General features: G+C 42.0%; 1 long non-coding RNA gene across 8 annotated transcripts; it reads left to right on the top strand.

The window, feature by feature from the left end:
- The first annotated feature begins 340 nt into the window (after positions 1–340).
- Positions 341–19,355, top strand: LOC133071782 (uncharacterized). Of its 8 annotated transcripts, none has more exons than XR_009696532.1 (5): positions 341–474; positions 7,841–8,345; positions 10,130–10,194; positions 11,984–17,721; positions 18,294–19,355. It is a non-coding gene; the product is annotated as an uncharacterized LOC133071782 (long non-coding RNA). The 8 variants fall into 8 exon arrangements; XR_009696533.1 differs by lacking the exon at positions 341–474 and adding an exon at positions 1,024–1,074; XR_009696530.1 differs by lacking the exon at positions 341–474 and having other exon boundaries at positions 7,063–7,961; positions 8,295–8,345.
- The last annotated feature ends 389 nt before the right edge of the window (positions 19,356–19,744 follow it).

Raw genomic sequence — 19,744 nt, 5'->3', positions numbered from 1 at the left:
AACTATTACATATAGAATGGATAAGCAATAAGGTCCTACTGTGTAGTTCAGTCAACTGCACTCAATATCGTGAGATAAACCATAATGGAAAGGAAATAAAAAAGAATGTAGGAAAGAAAAATATCTTCAGAGAGTTAAGGTGGAACTTAATCTCCTAATGTCAATATATGGCTAAAATTGCTTATCTGAGTAGATTCTCAGAGTTTAACTGCAGAGTCTGATTCAATATTAAGCAATCTAACAGGAATGAATGTTTCAGCACATAAAGGTTTTTTTTTTTTTGTATTCTATATTTTGTTGTTGTTGTTAGCTCACAAACTGAGGTTCTAATTGTAAAATTTAGAGATTGAGGATTTGGCAAATGAAATTCTACTAATCATACTTTTTCTTGTTTGTATTTCCCTGATTAATAGGTGAGTCAGGCTCAGGTCTGGAATACTTCAACAGGAATTTAGGGGTGCCACACTTTCTGAGGTATGGACATTATATGATTTCTGAGAAGCCAGATTATTGTTTCCTTGCATATCACCTACTATATTCTGACAAAATGACTTGGAAGTCAATGGGAACTTGGCATACAAAAAGCATAAATTAAGCTTCAAATTGTGTTACATTGTGGCAGCTTTTAAAAGCTGATTTCACTTATTTATTAAAATAATAGACTTAAACTGAAACTGTGAAGCACTGAAAGATGTAGATGGCCTGCTGTCTGCCCACAGGCTTATGATGTGAAGGAGATAGGAGATGCATGCCATTAATTATAATACTAGGTGCCATGGTCAGATCTGTCATTCATAGGCTGCATGCTTCCTGCTGAGAGTTCACAGGCCAATAGAATCATTGCCAGTTGAGGGTGATCTGGTAGGCTTCTCTGGAAGCCCACTTCTGAGCAGGGTCTGGAAGATAAGTTTTCCTAATCTCTCAGTAAATCTATGCTTACTCAGCCCTCATCCACTTTTCATATCTGTCATTTACAATTATTTTCATGATTAGTAATTAAGGTCTGTCTCCCTGCCTAGACTGGTTCTGTTCACCATACTATCCCTGGAAGCTGGTAGAATGCTCGGCTCACAAGTAGGTGCTTAATAAATATTTGTTGGATTAAGAACTATTTCTTGAGCCTCCCTATACACCAGGCACATGCCATGCACACTCATTTCCTCCTCACAATAGCTCTCAAGGTGTCATTACCTCCAGGAAGCTAACCAGTTAGCGTGCCATCTCTGGACTAATATCTAGCTCCAGTTGAGGTCTGTTGGGCTGCAAAGCTGGGGCTGCCCCCAGGACTCACACTGAGGGGTGAAGATGGGATGAAGGGTGCAAGACACTTGGGGGTGCCTGAGAAAACGGCTCCTGACCAGAGCGCCAGTGTCCTCTCTCCTGGGAGTAAGAGGAGCCTGGATAAACCTGACCTTGAAGGAGTCTTCTGATGGAACATCCCCGGGCTTGTTGGTCCCACCTGTCTCTCCTTCAGCCAGCCACTTCTGCTCGGCTCCCTGCCCACTCGGCTCCAATAAAAACGAACCTGTGTTCCTGGGTGTCTTGTGTGACTCCAGGCTTCCAATCTACACCGCTGAGCCTGACTTTGAGCACACCCCACTTTTCCACTTGTTCCACTTCTGACCTTGACCCACCTCACACCCCCTCCCTGTGACTTATAGCTTCATCCTCTGTGTGTCTGTGGTTCTCACCGCAGGTGACCCTTCCCAGCTGTGCCCCAGACTTATCTCCTTGATCTCTGTGTCCTGCTGAGTAGCGGGGACCCCAGCTCTCCATCTAGAGGAATTCAGGTGTCAGCTGGAGGGGACTGGGAACCATGGCACCAGGCGGGAAGGCTGGCTATGTTGCTGAGACACCGAGCAGATACGGTGGGATTAGCATGGAAGAAGAGGGATGGACGGAGGAGAGGGTGTCGGGAGAATTGGTGGCACTTGGCAATGATCTGATGCAGGTGTGGCCTGAGGATGTGGCAGGGGAAGGAGGGAGAGAAGAGCAGCAGAGGGCACCCCTCTGGATCTCTGTGTGGAAAACAGGATTGCCCAAACTTACAGCTGCCGGCTTTGGTTTCCAGAATGTTCATTTTCCATAGGATTCCCTTCAAGCTTTACTTTCATCCTAGTTTCAAGCTCTTATTCTCCCTGCATACTTAGTCATCCTGGATGGAGCAGTCATCCTTCAGACCACCTTGTTCCTCCAGCTTCCTTTTTGACTGTTCCCTTTCCTTCCATCTACAGAAATCCTCTCCAGCCTTCAAAGGCAGATGGGCTACCATGTCCACAGAGCAGCCCCCGTGGACGCCAGTTGGAATAATGTCTCTTTCTGTGCTTCCCTAGGGCTTAGTTCTCTTATCAAAGTCCTTCTCACATCCTGCCTCACACCACAACCATTGTACTCACGAGAGTCTGTTTCCCCACCAAACTGGAAGGAGACTGGGAATTACATCTTTTCCAGCTTCCAAGTCTGCAGTGACAGATACTCACTTCTCCCTACCTGCTCCTCCCTTGCAATACTCATCAGTGGGGTTTGATAGATATTGGTTTAAAATTTGGCACAGTGTTAACCTCGAAGGCATGTGGGATGCAGTGGGGCTGGGGATCTACATGCCAAGGACATCTAACACATTGCCATATTCTCTTGTATACTTGTATACACTTGTATATCCACTTGTATACTAGTGGATATATGGGAGTCATTGTGTGGTTCTATGTAGCTTACATATATTTAAAAATACACTTTTGTACCTACTTGAAATTTAATAAACTCAAAATTTTAAAGAGATAAATATTGTACAAATTGCATCATCCTTTCTCCTTCTGTCAGAAGATAGCTCAATCTTTCTCCCAACTATATTTTTTTTCCTTCATATCAAACATGCTAGAATAAAGACTCAGACTCAGTTTTCTGACAGTTGATTCTCATGATTTGATTTTGTTTACTTCCTTCTCTGTTTTTATTTTACTTCTCTTTTCTGTCTATATCTTTCTTTTCGTAAAAAAATATTTATTTATTTGGCTGTTCAGTTCAGTTCAGTCCCTCAGTCATGTCTGACTCTTTGTGACCCCATGGACTGCAGCACGCCAGGCCTCCCTGTCCATCACCAACTCCTGGAGTTTACTCAAACTCATGTCCACCGAGTTGGTGATGCCATCCAACCATCTCATCCTCTGTTGTCACATTCTTCTCCTGCCTTCAATCTTTCCCAGCATCAGGGTCTTTTCCAATGAAACAGTTCTTCGCAAAAGGTGGCCAAAGTATTGTGAGTTTCAGCTTTGGCATCAGTCCTTCCAATGAACACCCAGGACTGATCTCCTTTAGGATGGACTGGTTGGATCTCCTTGAAGTCCAAGGGACTCTCAAGAGTCTTCTCCAACACGACAGTTCAAAAGCATCAATTCTTCAGCACTCAGCTTTCTTTATAGTCCAACTCTCACATCCATACATGACCACTGGAAAAACCATAGCCTTGACTAGATGGACCTTTGTGGCAAAGTAATGTCTCTGCTCTTTAATATGCTATCTAGGTTGGTCATAACTTTTCTTCCAAGGAGCAAACAGCTTTTAATTTCATGGCTGCAGTCACCATCTGCAGTGATTTTGGAGCCCAAAACAGTAAAGTCTGTTACTGTTTCTATTGTTTCTCCATCTATTTGCCATGAAGTGATGGGACCGGATGCCATGATCTTAGTTTTCTGAATGTTGAGTTTTAAGCCAACTTTTTCACTCTTCTCTTTCACTTTCATCAAGAGGCTCTTTAGTTCCTCTTCGCTTTCTACCATAATGGTTGTGTCATCTGCATATCTGAGGTTATTGATATTTCTCCTGGCAATCTTGATTCCAGCTTGTGTTTCATCAAGTCCAGCATTTCTCATGATGTACTCTGCACATAAATTAAATAAACAGGGTGACAATATACAGCCTTGACATAATCCTTTCCCAGTTTTGAACCAGTCTGTTGTTCCATGTCCTGTTCTAATTGTTGCTTCTTGGCCTGCATACAGATTTCTCAGGAGGCAGGTGAGGTGGTCTAGTATTCCCATTTCTTGAAGAATTTTCCACAGTTTGTTGTGATCCACACAATTAAAGTCTTTGACATAGTCAATAAAGCAGAAGTAGACATTTTTCTGTAACTCTCTTGCTTTTTCTATGATCCAACAGATGTTGGCAATTTGATCTCTGGTTCCTCTGCCTTTTCTAAATCCAGCTTGAACATCTGGAAGTTCACAGTTCACGTACTGTTGAAGCCTGGCTTAGAGAATTTTGAGTGTTACTTTGCTAGCGTGTGAGATGAGTGCAACTGTGTGGTAGTTTGAGTGTCCTTTGGCATTGCCTTTCTTTGGGATTGGAATGAAAACTGACGTTTTCCAGTCCTGTGGCCACTGCTGTACTGGGTCTTCATTGCAGCTTGTGGGATCTTTAGTTGCAGTGTGTGAACTCTCAGTTGTGGCACATAAACTTTTAGTCGCAGCATGTGGGGTCTAGTTCTCTGACCAAGGATCAAACCAGTGCCCTCTGCCCTGGGAGTGCAGAGTCTTAGCCACTGGACCACCAGGGAAGTCCCTACATCTTTCTTAACCATTTCCAACTATTGGTGCTATTCTGATGGGTGGCAATCTTTGGATAATGGGTGAAAGGAAGTTCTTACATTTGAAAAATCTACATAGGTATGTTATTGATTAACGGAGAGGTATGACAACAAACGGGAAGATCCCCTGGAGAAGGAAAAGGCTACCCACTCCAGTATTCTGGCCTGGAGAATTCCATGAACTGTATAGTCCGTGTGGTCACAAAGAGTCGGACACGACTGAGTGACTTTCAGTCAGTCAATCATGACAACAAACAGATGCATTTTAAAATCCTCTATGAACTAGGAATCATTACTTTAGTAAAGATAGAGTGGTCTGGAAGCTTCTTTAACTTGAAGGACAAGATGAAGTGTGCATGAAAGGGCATGGGGCAAAGCAGTCCATTTTGGCAAAAATAATACTTCACAAAATCTTCTGGATGAGTTTTTCCCTCCCCCACCCCTAGAGTTAAGGCTGTTACCTGAGGGAAATATGGAGATAAATTTATTACTTATTGAAAGAATATAATATTATACGTTATCATTTGAGATACTTTTATCTGCAAATAATAGCAGGCCCAAGTCGAAGCGACATAAATTATAAGGAGATGTATTGTCCTACCCGATAGAATTCTGAGTAGGGTGTTTCCCAAGTTGTGAACTCAAGAACTCACCTCATTGAGCACCTTGGTTCTTTCCTCCTTTTCCTCTCTGCTTTCTTCTACTTGCCGGCACTGTCTTCAGGCTCCCCCTCTCATGGTTTCAAGGACAGTCTGTACTTAATGGTGGTCCCACAGCACATTCTTCCACTACTCTGTCCTTTTTAAAAGTGAAAAGCTGTTAGCGGAAGCCCCCTTCTGGAAAGATTTCTCCTCATGTCAGAGCATCTAGAGTTGGGTCATAGTGTGCGTGCTAAGTCACAGTCTTCCCAGGCCAGGTGGCAATTGGGTCACAGACCTGCCCTGAAACCCAACGGTGACAGCACAGGGGGATTGAGACCATTATGATTGGTTTGAAAGTAGCTCAGTCGTGTCCGACTCTTTGCTACCCCATGGACTATATATACAGTCCATGGAATTCTCCAGGCCAGAATACTGGAGTGGGGAGCCGTTCCCTTCTCCAGGGCATCTTCCCAATCCAGGGATCGAACCCAGGTCTCCTGCATTGCAGGCGGATTCTTTACTGCTGAGCCACCGGGGAAGCCCAAAAATACCAGACTGGGTAGCTGTTCCCTTCTCCAGAGCATCTTCCTGACCCAGGAATCAAACCAGGGTCACCTGCATTGCAGGTGGATTCTTTACCAGCTGAGTACCAGGGTCTAGAAGGACTCTAGATTGGCCTGGTTCTTAAGGTATGGAGAGAAATTGACTGTCAGAATGAAAACAGGTCTCTGTAAACATGGAAGAGGAAATGACAGATGAGTGCCTCTTAGAATGCTCCTCATCCCAAGGAGATGTGCAGAGAGAAACTGACGAAAACAAAACACAGGTTTCCTCCTGGGGACAATCTTTTGCGGCGCACTGAGGCTCTTCATCAGTGTGTGTCCTCGTCTGGCATTTCATGATGGGTGCCCACAGGGTTGCCACAGGGCCATCGTTTCCTCCAAAGCCATGTCTATTCTCGGATGGACTGTGAAAATAGCCCAACCGCTTCCACATAGAAAGGTGATTATCGGTGTGTGATAGTACAAAGGCAGGCGCAGTCTTTCTCATGAAGAGTTGCATGGTTGTCATTATCTTTCTTTTGTGACCTTATGCCACTTTCCTCTTAGGAATTATGTCTCGTCCATTGAACGATGTCTTGGCAAGGCTGTAAATCGAGGTTTCTTGCCCATCAGCCAAGGGGTGACATGTGACCTGAGCTAGACCAATCTGACCCACTTTCTCAGGACTTTGAATTTATAGTGACATGAGAATGGAAACTATTATTTGAGTTCTTCTTTCTGGCAGTTAAGTTGCGTCATTCTTGCTTTTAGGCCCCCTAGGATCCACCTACCCCCTCCAAATAGCCTTGATCCTGAGTTTGGTTCTCCAGCCTTCCCTTCAATCCCACGAGCTACCAGTAACATCCTTGCAAAAAGAGCATTTCCTGCTTCAGGAGCCTGCTATATACAACATCTAACATCTATTTTATTTCATAAAATCATAGGATGTCTGAGCTGTAAGAAATCTTAGAAATCATCTGGTCAGTGCCCTCATTTTACAGCTGAGGAAATTGAATCTCCCAGAGGTTGATGGTTTCTCTCAAGGTCACATCACAGAGCCTGTCAGTGACAGAACTGGGAATAAGACAGGGTCTCCTTTGCCCAGAGTAGTGCAGCCTGCTTTTTATTTTCATTCCTTTTTATTATAAATCACAGCCTGCCTTTCTTCTCTTTCTCCCATACTTAATACAGAATGGTGACCTTAAAATTTTCATTTCTTCCCTAAATTCATAATTTGCTTTGAGGAGTTAAAAATTTTGTTTCAGAGATAGTCCTTTCAGAGATTTGGCATCCGGTAAAGACAGGCATCAGTTTATATCCTTATATAGAGCCTTAACTATTTTCAACTATCTATAACGAAATTCATGTTTGGAAAGGAAGTGGTTTGCTCTAGGGAAACATATGGGTGAGGGTTCTGAAAGTGATTATCTCCCATTTTTAACTTTAGCTTCTAGCTGTGTGCATTTGGAGAAAGTTTTCCTCGATTCCCACTGAAAGATATATATCTGCTCTATTTTTCCATTCACCTTAAGGGAATCATAGCTTAGACAACTGCTGCCAAAATAGCCCAGTGTTAGGGTAGGAATTGGGGAGAGTTTTTCCCTGGTGGCTCAGTTGGTAAAGAATCCATCTGCAATGCAGGAGACCCAGGTTCAATCCTTGGGAGGGGAAGATCCCCTGGAAAAGGAAATGGCAACCCACTCCGGTATTCTTGACTGGGAAATCCCATGGAGAGAGGATCCTGGTGGGCTATACAGTCCACGGGGTTGCAAAGAGTCGGACAAGACCTTAGCAACTAAACTATCACCGCCACCACCTTAGGCACTAAAAATGTACTGGTTAATTCGTTTATGTCACAATATCAGAAAGTAAGGACTCTTATCAGGATCCCAATTTACAGATGAAGAAATTAAGGCACAGAGAGGTTGAGTAACTTGCTTAAGGACACACAGACTTAAGTGGCAGAGTTGAGATTTGGACCAGGTGGGCTCAGTTTAAAGTCCATGCCCTAACACCCTGCTACATCTTAATTATTAACTCTCGCTATGGAGATAAAAGTAGATTCATTTTCTTAGGAAAAGAAGATTGTCCAATACCTTTTTGTACACACTTCCAGCAAGGGGGCTTCTGCAGCATGACTCTCCTGTGTCCCGGTGATGCTTGGAGCATACGCTTATGAACACCATTGAACTACAAGTACGCCTTCACAACAAATGTTTTTCTTGTCTATACCCATGCAACCAAATACATCTAAAGAACTTGATTACTTGGTAGTTGTGAGATGAACTGCACAGAGGGAAGCTTTTTGCTCTGGATGCTCATCAAATAGGATCAAAAGTGAATCATTTAATAGATTATTAAAGAGTTAAATTCTTTGAACTCATCTCGAGATCCCTGTGGTGAAAGGTACTAATTACAATGCAAAAACAGCCAAATATTGATTAGAAAATGCTATGAACTAAGTGCCCAGGAAGTCCTTTTCTGCTTACTGGATTTAAAACACATTTTTCTACTTGAAATTTGTTACAGAGAAACAGGAAATCATCTCCATTCCCCATCTTATTTTGGCAAAGAGACAAAGTAAGTTTTATTTTTAAGCAATTTATCAAAACAAAGTTCCACTATGTCAAAACAAATTGACAGTTCTTAATGCTTATATCACAGTGAGATTTTTTTTGACATTATTCTTTATTCAGAGTGAAAAATTCAGTAGAAAAAAAGGGTGTTTTAAAAATTGTTTATTTTATTCAAGCTTTCTTAATTACAGACTAATGCTAGAAGAAAAGTTCATTATTCAGTAGTAGTTATTGCTTTTTTAATAGAATAATTCAATCAATGTGAGCAAAAAATTATCTCTTTAAATGGCATGTTTTAGTGGCGTAACTCACACAGGCTGTATCCCTGAGAGTTTGCTGGTTTGCATGGATGGGCGGTGCCGGAGGAGCAGTAGGGAGAAGGAGGTGGGAGGAGGCTTCTTGCCTCTCTTGGGGACTGGTGGTAAGAGCCCTGGGTGGACAGCGCCCCCTCCCTGAGGACCAGGTTGGCCTAACTGTGCCCCAGACAAGCTAGTATCTGAGCACCATTAACAAGTACTGGTATCTGATGTAGAAATTGCCCAGTAAGTGTTTGTGGACATAATGACTGGAACGCTATTGGAGCCCAGACAAGGGCACTGAAATCAAGGAGGAAGAAATGAAAGGTTTTCTGGAGGAAGGGACGCAATCTGAGACTTAAAGAAGTTGGACAGAGTGGAAAGAACATATATGAAGGCACTTGGGCAGTTGTGTACAGAAAAGAGGGGTTTACTTTAAGATCTATGTGTCCGCCAACACACACACACACACACACACACACGGGCTCCTGACATGCAGGAGATGGAAGCATGCTCTCTTTGACATAGTAATAACCATGCTGTTCTGTTTCAAGGACACTGTGGTAATTAACGTGGGAGCGAGACAGGTTTTGTTAAACTTGAGAATGTCAGGGTTCTGCAGGGGAAAACTGACAATACTGTGATCTATTGTGATATTTTTCACACTCTATAATTTGAGCTTGTAACTGCTTAACCAATTAAAGTTTAAGCAGGCAGCCCTTAAATACTACTGCACAACTGAAAGAATGATTTATTACATACAGAGTTATTGGAAGAGAGGGAAGCCAGATTGTATTCAGAGGAACACCACTGAAGGTGGCTGTTAATTTTTGCTCCAGATACAGGCTTCCCTGTTCAACTTAGAGAGAAGCTGCACCTTCAAGCCCTCTTTTGGGGAGTTCCAATGCACAACAGTAAACTAAAAGGTTTAGGAAATCCTTAGGGTTAAAAAAAAGAGGTTTATTAATGGTTAACCCACTTCTCAGGAAAAAAATTTTTTTTCCTTCCCGATTATCTCTGAGTACATTTTTGAATCACTGCAGTAAGAGAAGATTGATACACTGGAGGAAATCTCATCCCTCTTTGGGGGTTATACTATAGCCAGATTTTTTAAAAACCCAGTCTAAGAAAATTCCATCAAAGCACAATTTGTGCTAATGATGCTATGATGATTTTAGGAATGCACTGTTCTGTGACATTATCAATACGTTGAATTCCTCAGTTCATACGGGCCCCTGATGGGCTCTAATCAATGCATGGTAGCAGCTGCATAAGTTAAATTGCCACCACTCAGAGCTGAGAGGGAGCGTGGTGCAAGGGGCCGTCTGCAAGGATCTCTGTGGGTTTTGCCCTTGAGTTGGTGAGGAACTGATGAAGGTGCCCTAAAAGGTAGGAGGGGCCAGACTATAAAGGACTTTGGGTATTCTCCCAGATGCTGGGGTTCAGCCAATGAAAGTTTCAATTAAAGGAATAACCAGATTTGCACTCTTAGGGAATCTATGAGGACACTACCATGATGGGCGATCAGAGAGGAACTAATACCTGCCCTGACACTAGGTTGGTATCAGAGGGGAGGAAAAATAATTACCCCCTACCCTTCTGAGTTCTTAACTGAGACCCCTGTAATAAAAGGCAGGTTGACAAGAGAAAAACAATCAGAAATTTGCTCACATGTAACCTCATGTATACAAGGGTGATACTCAGGGAAAAATGAGTAAAAAAGAGGTAGCTTTGAATTTGGACTTAAATCCCGAATTCTAAATAGGGAAGGGGGCGGAGATGTCAGCCTCTTAGGGTAGAGTAAATGATTTTTTGGAAAGATGAGTAGACCCTTAGAAGAATAGGTGGGAAATATGATGGTTTGTGATAAAGTCTGTCTGAAAGCGGTGTTGACTGTTAGTCTCCTCTTCTGTATTGAGGCAATCTTCCCTGGTTGTTAAAACTCCCAGTTTAGGAATCTATGATAACTGAGTCCCTTATGGAGTATCTGTCTTCAGGTAGGTAAGGGAAGTTCAAAGCCTCTCCCTGTATTTGCTGTTTTTCAAGAGCCTACAGCTCAAAAGTAACCAACATACCAAAGCAGCATATTTGGGGATGGCATGTCCTAAACCCCTGGTCATATACTGGGGCGGCATTGGCTGCTGTCCTTCAGGGTCTCTCGTGCCAGTTCACAGGAATGATGAGAAGAAAGGGAAACACGACTGAGGCAATGGGATCCAGGAAGATATACAAAGAAATAACTGATAGCACTTGGAAACTGACTGGGCGCTGAGGGTGAAGAAAAAGTAGGAGCCTAGGGTGACAGCTAGGCTTCTGGCAGAAGCAACACTATGCATCCAATTAAGAAAATATATTAATAGGAGGAGGGGGGAGAGGTGATGAATTCAATTCAGACATGTTCAGATTAAGTTCAGTGGAACACCCAAACACTGATATACAGGTGTCTGATAGGAAGCTGACTCTATGGTTGGAATCCAGGAGTGATATCAGGGCTCCAGGTAGGAATTCGTGTGTTGTCAGCATACAGGTGGATGCTTCCCTGGTGGCCCAGAAGTAAAGAATCCACTTTCCAATGCAGGAGCTGTGTCCTGGATCCCTGGGTTGGGAAGATCCCCTGGAAAAGGGAGTGGCAACCTACTCCAGTATTTTTGCCTGGGAAATCCTATGGACAGAGGAGTCTGGCGAGCCACAGTCCATGGGGTCACAAAGAGTCAGACACAACTCACTGACTAAACAATAACAACAACAAGCAGAAACCATGACTATACCTAGTGGATTAGTGGATTTGTTTTTCAAACTGATTTATATGGTTTTGGTTTATTTGGCTGTGCCAGGCCTTAGCTATGGCACGTGGAATCTTGGATCTTGATTGTGGCATGCGGGATCTAGTTCCTTGCCCAGGAATTGAACCCGGGCCCCCTGCACTGGGAGCACAGAGTCTTAGCCACTGGATCACCAGGCAAGTCCCAGACTGATTTACATGGTTTTGGATGAGAGAACTGAAAAGTGAATTTCAAGGTGAACCCTCTTTCATTCGGTAGAGTGCACAACAGTTACTATAATGTTGTGAACTAGTTGGATGAACGGATGATTGAATAAATAAAGGGTAGAGGTTCATTAAAATCAATAGACATTTTCCTCTTGTACTTTATTTCATGATTTGTTTTAGTTTTAGCTCCAGAAACGAGAAAAAAATATGACTATCTCAAAGAGGCAAAAAGGCAACAGTAGGTGGATTGTTTGGAGGCAACACATGGAGGACTTTATTCCTGCACTTAAAAATCAATGAGCCTTTTACTTTCAAGCCAAGTGATTTCAGACCATTGATGTATATTATTCCCACTAGGTATCGATGCCCTAGCAGTGACTGACCAACTGCTGGCTTCGCAGCAATCCAGATGGAGATGACCAGTAAGTGACAGACTTGTTACTTTCAGCAAGCAAGCCTGTTATTTCACACATGACTTCCTTTGAGTAAATGTGAGTTTTCACTCTACATACCTGGCCAGAAATCAAGTGGTTTTACAAGAGAGACGTGGGATATCAGGCATTGGATTGTGATACTCATATCTTATATAAATGAGCATACTATGGTCCTTGGGGGCTGCAGAATAGTCCAAGACTCCTTCATAATCAATCACACCACCATCAAGGCAATAGACAGGGCAGGTTGGGAGCATGTCTTCCATTACCACTGATGGATGACTTTCACCTTTCTGTGGAAGAGTAGTTCTGACTCTTCATGAATCACAGAGGACATACTTAAAATGCCCAGCTGTGGCCCTGAACAGTCAAAAATATTTTCATACATCTCTACAGGCACCAAATAGTTTGGGCAATGCCAAGTAAGTTACAACCCATTTCTGTAGTTTGGGAAGGTCGTTAGAACTCAGATTCATTATCTGCTGAGACTTTGCTTTGTTTTCCATTTATTACTCTCCTTTGAGTGAAACAGAGCTGCAGGAGCGGAACAGAGACCTCAGTTCATTCATCCCTGACACACTATTCGTGTCTACCATTTCTCCATAAATTTGGAGAGGAAGAGACAGAAATTGCAAATGCAGGGATTTAAATCCCCTTGGGCTACGTTTGTCAAGATGAGCAGATTGTAAATTGCCTCTCGCAAATATGATAAGCATTTGGGCATCAAGCGAAGAACCGGGAACAACAGACTCATTCATTTGTGTGGTGTTTCCCTCCAGAAGTTTCTAAATGGCTTCTGTAGTCATTATATAGACCTAGAATTGATCAGGTTTAGCAGGAAGATTAGAGACACTACACTATTTGGCTAAGGAAGTTGGCTTTTTCCAGTGAGATTGAAATGACAATTTTTTCTGCTTATAGCATCACAATCTTTACAAAGTATGCACTTGGAATACCTGATTTGGGCTTTTCTGAGAAAACAAGGAGAGATATGTATAATCCTTTAAATTGTCTTAGAGCTTTATAGGCACATTGATGACAAAGAAATCCAAATCATTTAGATGCTCTCATTCACAGTTATGGCCCTTCTGTTGAAAAATAACCTTTGTATTTTACACTTTAAGTCCCTGACAGGACCCTATCCTCTTATCTCCTTCAACAGAAGCTATTTTCTTTTGCTTCTTATTTTGACCTTTAAAAATTTCACCACATAAGTCATCCATTAATACATTTTCATTATAAAAATATTACAAATAACACTGGAGTTCCCTTTGATTATTATGTCAAATTCTGAAGCTCTCCCAATCCTACTACAACCCTATCCATCTTTGGTCACAAGCATCATTAATAGTTTTGTGTGTATCTCTCCAGACCTTCTTCCAGGAGTGTGTGTGTGTGTGTGTGTGTGCGTATAGTATATTTTTGTGTATGCACATGTTCTTTGAGATAAATATACTGTAAGTACCATACGACAGGTTGCTTTTTTCACACAGTGATTCTGGAAGTCTGTTAGTACAGAGAACTGTTCCATCTTCCTATGGATTGAATGTTTATATCCTCCCAAAGTTATATGTTGAGGCCAATGTGGTTATATTTGGAGGATGGCTTTGGGGAAGTAATTAGGTTACAAGTAAGGGTGGAGACCTCATGAATGAGATTAGTGCTCTTATAGGAAGAGACATAAGAGAGCTTGCTTCCTCTGCCTCTTCATTCTCTGCCATGTAAAGATGCAATGAGAAGACAGCCATCTGCAAAGCCAGAAGTGGGCTCTCACCAGGCACCAGATCTGCCAGTACCTTGATCTTACCCAGAGAAATAAATGTTTATTGTTTAAGCCATCTAGTCTATGGTATATTTATAACAGCAGCCCAAACAGACTAAGACACATTCTTTCTAGTCTTTTTTAACCACTGCATAATATCTCACAGTGTTGGTAGGCCATAGTTAACAAATAAGGGTGGTTACTAAACAGGTGGTTCTAATTTCTCACTATAGGCTCCCCCTGCCTGATGAAGAGTCTTGAAAAATCCATTATAGAGTGAGTTCTTCTAAGTAGAAAAGTGTAAATTCCATTTACTTTAATGAAAAAAAATGTTTATGTACTTCTAAGCCCCTAAATCATGCCTATTTATGCTACAACACCATTTAACATTAACATGGACACAAGGACTTCTATAGTTAATATTAACTTGACCAGATATTCTCCATCATTAATTATCCTATCATACACCTGTTTCCATTCTTTCAGTGTTTACAGATTGAACACTTAAGACTTTGGTGTATTTGTTCATTGAACAAATCACTACCGAGCACCTATTATGAGTCAAACACTGCTTTGCATGCTGGGAATATATTAACAGACAAAAAGTTCCTGTCTCATGGAAATTAAATCCTAACACAATAGACAAGTAATAGATAAGTAATGAAATAGAGCAAGACCTTATGGTCTTTCCCCCCGGCCATGTTCTCAGCCTGCCTTCTGTCTGTGGAAAAACTTTAGCCAAAGAATAAGTTTAACCAGAGAAGTGAGAAAATGCAGAAATGAAGGAAAGCAGTCAGAGGAGACCAAATAATAACAATAATGTAGTCACTAAGCATAATCAAAGACCTTTCGTTCCTCCTCAAGGGCTGCAGATAACATTCTGAGCTATATCCTGTCAGCTGTGTCAGAGATGCTGAAACCCCCGCCAAGTGGAGAAGTTAGCCACGTGATGACCAGACTATAGCCATGACATAAGCAGCCACCGTTTCGAGAACTGGCCTCAAGGAAATGGGAACAAACTCACCCCAGAAATGAAGATTAGTTGTACTTAAAACAATCACGCTGACACTGGTCAAACCACAGATGACCAATCTCAAGATGACTGTCAGAGCGGACTGTGCCATTTCTGCACGTAGCCCTCTCTCTCTGTCTATAAAAGCTCTTACTCCCTGATTGCTGGGGAGAAGTTGGCATCCACCCTCCCCCTCCCTGTTACTAGCATCCAGAATAAAGCGAGCTTCCCTTTCCACCAATCCAGCTGCTTTAATAGCTTTTGAGTGGTGAGCAGTTGGACCGTGGTTCAGTAGTAGTATGATATAAATGATGGTAGACAGTGATGCATCCTAAGGAGAAAAAAAACAAGCAGGTAAAGGGAATATTGGGAGGATTGAAATCTGACCTGAAGATACCTCACCAAGAAGGAGGCTTTTGATTAAAAAGCCCAAAGAAGTGAGGGAGGGATGTGTGAAGCTGTTTGGAAGAAAATAATCCTCTATATATAAGATGCCCTATATTCTCTGACTAAGATGCCCTCTAGGACCAAATAATTCTTCCTGGCAGAAATGGCCAGTCTTTTTGTCCTGCAGTTCATCCTTGGTTTCTCGTCCTATATCACATTTCTTAGCAGATTTTTTTCCCCCCAAAGATAGCAGACTAGAGCTTTCTTGCAGAAGTGTTACGAGGTGATCCCAGTTTTAAGTGATAAGTGGATCGCTCAGCTTGAGATTTATAACATGAGGGAGAATGGGACACATAGGCTACCCACTTTCTCTTGGGAGGCATTGGCAGGAAAAATGTGGTTAGCCTTCTGATGGGCAGATTTGTGGAGCAATCTGTCTCTGCCTGAGGCCACTGGCTAGAGAAAGAGCCCAGGTATTAGCCAGAAGAGAAGAACTCAACCCAAGTGAAAATGAGCAACTTTTTTTATGACCAGGTACCTGCTTGTCTGGGGAATCTGACTAGCATTTTATATACTCCCTCAACATAAATCTTATCTCTTCTGATTATCAGTTGGATAACCTGAGGCAGATTATTTAATCTCTCTGAGGTTTGCTTTTCATCTGGAAAATAAGTATGATAATAGTCGCTGCCTCATAAGGATGATATTGGGAATTAAATTGAGACCATGGAGGTAAAGTGTCTGTAACATAGTTAAGTAGTTAGTGAATAAAGACACTGTCACCACCAGCATCATTATCATCACCATAGCTACTACCATCATCTTTATCACCACCACCAAACTCACCATCACCATGACAACCACCATTACCACGACCACCTTCATCATCAGTGTCAACACCACCATCGTCATCTCTATCACCCACCACCATCATCATCATCAGTGTCAACACCACCATCGTCATCTCTATCACCCACCACCATCATCATCATCAGTGTCAACACCACCATCGTCATCTCTATCACCCACCACCATCATCATCATCAGTGTCAACACCACCATCGTCATCTCTATCACCCACCACCATCATCATCATCACTGGCAGTACCACCATGATCATCATCTCTATCACCACCACCACCATTTCTAGGGCTTAACAGGGAACAGCACCAAGTTCAAGGACAAGCAGGCATTACTGAGTGCATCTTTAAAAGACTTCTCAGTATCTCACAGCCCACGGTACTGAAGATTCAACAGAGAGGCTGCCTAAAATTGGTAATCTTCAAGGCAAGGGAAGCATAAAACCACTGCAAGCTCCAAGTAGGTAGTAGAGGGTTAAGGATTTCCAGGAAGGGTGGTGGTTTACAAATGGGATTCCTTGGCACCAGTGACGGGGGAGGAGGAGGAAATGGAGCCATTTGAGGACAATCAAAGGCACCTGCGGAACAGGCTAAGGTGCCGATGCTGACCAGGGAGCTGCTCGGTGGAAATATCTGTGAAGAGGTGCAGACGCCTGCTGTGAGAAGCACCAGGGGCCCGATAACCTCGCATGGCTTCATTTGTGTCTCTTTGGCCCCAGTGTGTTCTCAGTTGCATGGAAACAACCATAGTTGACGACCAAATCTTTCAGCTACAAATCCACCTCACAGTATAAAGAGAGCTAAACACGTAAGTATTCAGCTATCTCTAAAAATAACATGTTAGTTTTCTCTTTTGTTGAGAGGCTCTACGTAACAGTTTACAACACTAACTGGTCAGGCCAAAATGACATGGGTTTGAATCCTGGCTCTGTTTTACCACGTGTGTGAGATTAGATGAGTTCTGAAATTCCTTGCATCTAAATGTTCTCATTTGGGCAGTGGAAATCGTAGTATCTACCCATTAGGGTACTTATGGAGAGTAAATGGGATGATACATACAAAACACTCAGCGTGGTGCTCAGCACACAGTAAATACACATTACTGATTATCATCGAAGATTTCTGGCTGGATTGTTTTCTGGTAAGGTAAATGGGGAAGGAGAATATAAATGTAGTGAAGGAGAAAGGGAAGAAGAGGAGACATGAAAAAGAGAGTCAGGATGTGAAAAGCTTATCTTGGAAGAGAGGCATTTAATGACTGTCAAGAAAGTCCTGAGAGAGAAAAAGGATAAAGATGGCAGGGACTCAAAGGCAGAGAATTAGTTTTGCTTTCTTGCCAAGGTTTCATCCATCTGCTCTTGGCTTCTGTGCTGACTTTTCCCGCCAAATGGCAGCTCTAGAAATCTAGTGGTGAAACCCAGGGCAGGGAGACAGACCATTTCGGGATCACCCTAAACTTTTGTTCTTAGGGGAGTCATAAACGAAATGTATATACTATTCTTTTGCAGTATGGAATTTCTTTGAGACTAATAGAAGAGACAGGCCTTCAAGTAAGTCAGCAGTGACCACAGGCAGACATAATCCTATCACTTTTTGGCTGACAGCTCATGCAGAGAAAAAACTCTCTGATCCAGACAAAGGTAACAGCTTCAACTCCAACACAAAATTCTTATCCTACAAAATCAGGTTCTATTCCCAGTCTATGATGGCTCTAGACACCAGAAATATCAGAAACACAATCGATTTCTTACTATTGGGTTGTAATAAGCTAATCATTGCTAAAAGTAAAATGCCCAAAGGGTAGACCAACTCAGATATTTTCAGGAGCTAAGTGCATATACACACAAAGAACTCAGATTTGTTTAACAGCAGACATTGCAGTGGAGCATCTACTATAGGCAAATATACAGATGTGAAGTCACTCAGTCGTGTCCGACTCTTTGTGACCCCATGGACTACAGCTTACCTGGCTCCTCCGTCCATGGGATTTTCCAGGCAAGAGTACTGGAGTGGGTTACCATTTCCTTCTCCAGGGGATCTTCCCAACCCAGGGATGGAACCCAGGTCTCCCGCATTGTAGGCAGATGCTTTACTGTCTGAGCCACCAGGGGAGTTTTTTAAATATACAGAAAATGAACATAAACCTGAATAAGTTATGAGATAGCTAGAAAAATACAACAAATGGTTAACCACATGATTTTTTTTTTTTCAGTGTGAAGTTTGGCTGGTCTGAATCCACTTTGATGGCTTTTTGAATCTTAATCAACTACAAAATCAAGGCAAAATTGCAGTTCTGAAATGAATTTTCATTATGATTTCTTCTGATGTGACTTTACAAACCAACAGTTTAAGAAACCAAGTTGAAGCGTGGATCTGAATATCAGAATGTAGGGCACGCTTAAGAGGAAGATCAAAATGCAATTTTGACATTACAAAAAACTAGCTCGACCCTGAAGAATAACTGCTTTTATAAAATTAAATATGAATTGAAGTCATGTGTATGATCCACCCCATCTGTTCAGCATACATGCATATTGCAAATGTATACATTTTTTTAGCAAAGAAGGGAAATGTGCTTATTTCACATTTTTGCTAAATTACTTCCTAAGATGTTATATCCTAGAGCTCTGGGATGGCTATGACTGGAATTTGCCTGCTTTTGTTTCTAACTTAAGCACAGCCTGGCGGCCTGTGCAGAATTTAACTTTCCAGATATGGGATCACCTTGGGGCAGCTGACTTCTATTAATACAAAGCACAGGAGACACTTATTTCTGTGTTCAGACTTCTCTCACGTAATCTGCACTTTTCTTCACCTGTCCAAGGTGCTTCTTCCTTGGAGTTCTGCAGCTGAGGTCCATGGTCCACCCCTTGGTGGGTGCAGCTGAAGTGGCTCATCCCTGGCATTGCCCAGCCAGCCACATGGCTCGTTTAACCATGGGCTTGAGGTACAGTCCAGTGTGAGACCCGGAGGAAAGGGAGGCTTCTGTCTGAAGTTCAGGATTAAATACTTTCCTTTAAGAGTTGGGATTTTGCCCTTTAGAGCTGCATGTATCAATACCCCAAAGCAATTTTCTTGGACGCATTTTGCTTTGAATTTGAAATATGCTTTTGAAGCTTTTTATTTAATAAGGCACAAGCATAGGCACAAGACTACATTCATTATTTAGACTAGAACTTCTTTTGCACATGATGTAAGGAAAAAAAAAAAAAGCTGGCATGCGTGTTCAGGGTAATTGCATAGATTGAAATGAACCCAATTTCTGTAAAGGATTATTGAAGGAATACAAAACTTCCAGAGTAAGTCTGTTAAATCATTCATTCAGTAACTGATTGATATTTGCTCAGATCTGGATCATGTGCTTTGCTGGCTTTTAAAGCAAAGCAAAGAAGAAATTATTTAAAAGTGATGGTGAAAAACAGTATAGAAAGAGAGCAATCCTGGAGAGTGGATATATTTTAAATGATGATTCTCTCTTAAATAATGTAATTTTCAGACCATGGAGCTAGGCCCCAGGAATCATCTCTCAGCCTGTGTTTTCACTTGGCAATCCTCACATCCTATCATTAAAAGATATATAAGTGCAATGCAAATAAAGTCACCACTTAAAAAATAATTCTCTTATTCTTTTGTAGATTTATATTTCATTTCATGATTAAAAAT

The sequence above is a fragment of the Dama dama genome, chromosome 17 (assembly GCF_033118175.1).
Source record: "Dama dama isolate Ldn47 chromosome 17, ASM3311817v1, whole genome shotgun sequence".
Taxonomy (NCBI): Eukaryota; Metazoa; Chordata; class Mammalia; order Artiodactyla; family Cervidae; genus Dama; species Dama dama.
The sequence above is the reverse complement of the archived record's forward strand: the minus strand, read 5'-3'. Positions and strand labels throughout refer to the sequence as shown.